The following is a 4866-nucleotide window of genomic DNA, read 5'->3' on the forward strand; positions in this document are numbered from 1 at the left end:
TATGACACCATGCAGGAACCTAGATGAAGTAAGAACTCGGGCACTTAGGTTCATCCGGCTAGAGGATGACAAGAGGATCCAGGAGAGGCAAGTAGGATCCTCAAAACAGGAAAAACAAGGATCCTCTTTTCAAGAACAATAAGTTCAAATCCTACCATAGAAATGACAACCAGAACGTGCTTGCTGTTGACCAAGAAGAGGATGATGAGGATTATCCTCCGATTTCTGAATATTGTTTTTCTGTTGACAATCATGAACTAATCCTTGCAATGCAGAATCTAGGAGAAAAAGCCAGATGGCCCAGAAAGAATGACAAATCATCCGGGACTAAAGACAAGTCAAAGTGGTGTGCATACCACGAGGATTTCGGGCATCTAACTGAAGAGTGCATAGCATTAAGAAAAGAAATTGGATATCTGTTAAGCAAGGGGCATCTAAAAGAATTGTTGGGAAGAAAAAAGCAAAGGACTCAGGATCCTGAAAGGATCACTGAAAAGGCTCCAGCCCCTCCGGCGAATGCACAAGTGATCAACTTTATTTCCGGAGGATCAGATATTTGTGGTACATCCTTCTCGGCAGCCAAAAGGCATGCAAAGGAAGCAAAAATGGATAATGGAGAAAGACCTATTCGAACATCAAGTGTCTCGGAAGGAAAGACGATAACGTTTGATGAGGATGATCGCATTAACATCCAAGATCCTCATCATGATAGTTTAGTTATTACTCTCTTTATTTCTAACCATTTTGTCCGCAGGATCCTTATCGACGGAGGAAGCTCAGTAAACATTATCCAGCTTGATGTTCTAAAGAAAATGGGTATCCCAGAATCAGACATCACACCAAGATCCTCCGTGCTTGTGGGATTCAGTGGAGAAACGAAGAAAACTCTGGGGGACATCAAACTCCCAATCTACGTGGAAGGATTACATAATTATCAAAAATTTTGTGTTATTGACTGTTTATCTTGTTGCAATGTTATCCTTGGCAGGCCCTGGATACATGATATGAAAGCAGTCCCATCCACCTACCATCAATGTGTGAAACTCCCTAGCCCATGGGGGATAATCAAGATCGACAGTGATCAGCAGGAGGCTAAGGATTGTTATACCTCATCCATGAAGCCAACCTCGAAGCCAAGGGAACAATAGCAATTACAGATTCCTCCAAGGAATGTCTTGGAGGCAAGGGAACAAGATGTGGACGAAATCCTCTTGGATCCTAGTGATCCTGAATCAAAAATCTATATCGGATCAGGGATCCTTGGCAAGATGAAAGAAGACATAATATCCTTCCTCAAAAGAAGAAAATCTACCTTTGCATGGAAACATGAAGATATGACAGGTATATCTAAGGATATTATCACTCATAAACTTGGCATTGACAGGTCTATCAAACCAATCCATCAAAAAAGGAGGAAGTTTGCACCAGAAAGGAATGCCATTATCCAAGAAGAAGTAGAGAGACTACTTCGAGCAGGTATGATCAGAGAGGTAAAATATCCAAAATGGTTAGCCAATGTGGTTGTTGTCCAAAAGAAAAACGGAAAGTGGAGGGTATGTGTCGATTTCACTGATCTGAATAAGGCATGTCCCAAGGATCCTTTCCCACTACCCCACATTGACTCCATGGTGGATGCAACGACGGGGCATGAACTGTTGACCTTTATGGATGCATCATCTGGATTCCAACAAATTCAGATGGAACCATCTGACCAAGAGGATACAGCCTTTATGACCCTAACCGGTTTATATTGTTATATTGCCATGCCTTTTGGACTAAGAAATGCAGGTGCAACATATCAAAGGCTGGTGAATATGATGTTCAAAGATCAAATAGGACAAACTATGGAAGTATACATAGATGATATGGTAGTCAAGTTAAAGAAGGCTGAGGATCACCTAAGGGACTTGGAGGAAGCATTTGATATCCTTGATAATTATAACATGAAGCTTAATCCTTCAAAATGCCACTTTGGTGTTAAAGCAGGTAAATTTCTAGGATATATGGTAACTCAGAGGGGCATCGAAGCAAGCCCGGAGCAAATTAAAGCACTAGTGAATATCAAGTCCCCTGCCAATGCTAAGGATGTGCAAAGGCTAACAGGCAGGATAGCAGCTCTAAACAGGTTCATATCAAAATCCTCAGAAAGATGTAAAGAATTTTGTGATATCCTAAGAAAAAACAAAAAATTTGAATGGACTGAAAAGCATGAGAATGCTTTACAAGCCCTTAAAGAATATATGTCCTCAGCACCAGCATTAATGAAACCCGGAAAAGGAGATGTGTTATCCTTGTATCTGGCGGTATCCTCAACCGCTGTAAGTGCAGTCCTTGTTAAGGATCACGAAGGTACACAACATCCTATCTACTATGTAAGTAAGAGTTTACTTGATGCCGAATCCAGGTACTCACACCTTGAAAAACTTATTCTTGCATTAATTATGGCATCAACTAAGTTAAGACATTATTTTGAAACCCACACTATTGTTGTTAGAACTAATTTTCCAATCAAGAATGTCCTCAGGAAACCAGAGATGTCCGGAAGAATGGCTAAGTGGGCAGTAAAGCTTAGTGCCCATGATATAAGATATGAGCCTAGAACAGCCATTAAATCCCAAGCACTAGCTGACTTTGTGGCTGATTTCAGTAGTGATCTACAAAAGGAAGCAGAATTGGAAGTCCAGCAGCTGGATGAGACCAAGGATCCTTGGATACTACACACTGATGGATCCTCAAATGTCAAGGGCACAGGGCTCGAGATACTACTAAAATCGCCACAGGGGGACATAATACCCCACTCCATAGCCTGTGAGTTCCAAGCAACTAACAATGAGGCTGAATATGAAGCCTTAATTGCTGGCTTGCAAATTGCTAAGGATATGGGGGTGAAATATCTTAAAGTATATGTAGATTCATTATTGATCACCAATCACTTTAATGGATCCTATGCTGTTAAAGGTGAAAAACTAACCAAATATTTAGAGATACTCAAAGAATTGGCACTCTCTTTTGTCTCTTTCAGCTTAACACAGGTACCAAGGGAGGAAAACACAGAAGCTGATGCATTGGCCAACCTAGGATCATCCTTGAAGATTCCAGAAGATATAAGTATCCCCATCATCCATATCCTGGCTCCTGCTATTGAAAATCAGGTGGCCATGAAAATAGAAGAGGATACTGCAGTGATCCCTAGTGAAGAAGCTCAATCTTATTCAGGATCATGGATCTCACCAATCATGAGATACTTGCAACACGGGGAGATTCCTATGGGAGAAAATCCTAAAGCTTTCAGGATTAAGGTATCTCAATTCACAATCTTAAATAATATGCTATATAAACGATCTCTTGCAGGACCATATTTAAGATGTATCGAGGATCCTGAAATTCAAGAAGTATTGAGAGACTTCCATGAAGGAGATTGTGGAAACCACACTGGGGGCAGGGCATTGTTCTCAAGGATCCTTAGAACAGGATACTACTGGCCAACTATGAAAAGGGATGCTGTAGAATATGCTAAGAAATGTGATCCTCGTCAAAGACACAGCAATATCCTTCGTCAGCCAGCTGAATTTTTGCATCCAATACCATCCTCTTGGCCATTCATGAGATGGGGGATGGATATAGTTGGCAAGCTCCCTAAAGCACCTGGTGGAAAAGTATTTATGCTCGCCATGACCGACTACTTCTCTAAGTGGATAGAAGCTGAAGCTTTTGCCCAAGTCAGAGAAAAGGAAGTTATATCCTTTATTAAAAGAAACATTATAACTAGATTTGGCATTCCCTCTGAAATTGTATGTGATAATGGTTCCCAATTCATTGGGAGCAGAACCACTAACTTTTGTGACAGTTGGGGAATTAAGATGATAACATCAACACCAGTCCATCCACAAGCCAATGGTCAAGCAGAATCATCCAACAAGATCATCATCAACAACCTGAAGAAGAAATTAGGATCCAAGAAGGGGAAATGGGCAGAGGAATTGCCTTATGTGCTGTGGGCTGATAGGACAACTCCCAAGAATGCCACTGGTCAAACACCCTTCTCTTTAGTATTTAGGGCAGAAGCAGTGATCCCAACAGAAATGGTGATTCCAACTGCTAGAACAAGTACTCGTGATCCTGAAGAAAATGCTGCAAACCTAGCTCAAGACTTGGATACTATTGAGGAAATCAGGGATCTGGCTAGGACATGGATGGCAAGCTACCAACAAAGAATGGCTGGTGCCTACAACAAAAATGTCAGGATAAGGAAGTTCCAAGTCGGGGATATGGTGTTGAGAAAAGCATTCCAAAACACCATCAATCCTACTGACGGAAAATTGGCACCAAAATGGGAAGACCCTTACTTGATTGAAGCCGAAGCAGGAAAGGGGGCATACAGATTGCTAACCATGGAAGGAAATTTGTTTCCAAGAGCCTGGAATGCTATTCACTTAAAGAAGTATTTCATGTGAACAGGATCCTCCAAGCATATGATCCTTACATTGGAAGCATCCTCGGAGGATCCCGACGATATCAGTGATCCTTACTCTGGTAAAGTCCTTATCTCAAAATTTTTCCGTTTCCTTATTTTTACCTAAGGATAAGGATCATGCATCCTTCATCCTCTTCTCACGAGAATTTGAGTTATGATAGCCCAGGTATCCTCAGCATATCGTTAAAGATCTTCAAAAGCACCTCAGATCCTTGGGTCCAACCCCAGTTATCCTTGGGCTTGTCCCCAGTTTTCGCCAGTAGCGCACGATGATCCTGGTATAGTTCACGTCTTTGGGACCAGTACCCACTTTCGGGGCTGACAACCTCATCGTACTGGCTATACCCGGGATCCTACGTATAATGGTAGACGTACCATACATCCGTTCCTAA

The sequence above is a fragment of the Helianthus annuus genome, chromosome 7 (assembly GCF_002127325.2).
Source record: "Helianthus annuus cultivar XRQ/B chromosome 7, HanXRQr2.0-SUNRISE, whole genome shotgun sequence".
NCBI lineage: Eukaryota > Viridiplantae > Streptophyta > Magnoliopsida > Asterales > Asteraceae > Helianthus > Helianthus annuus.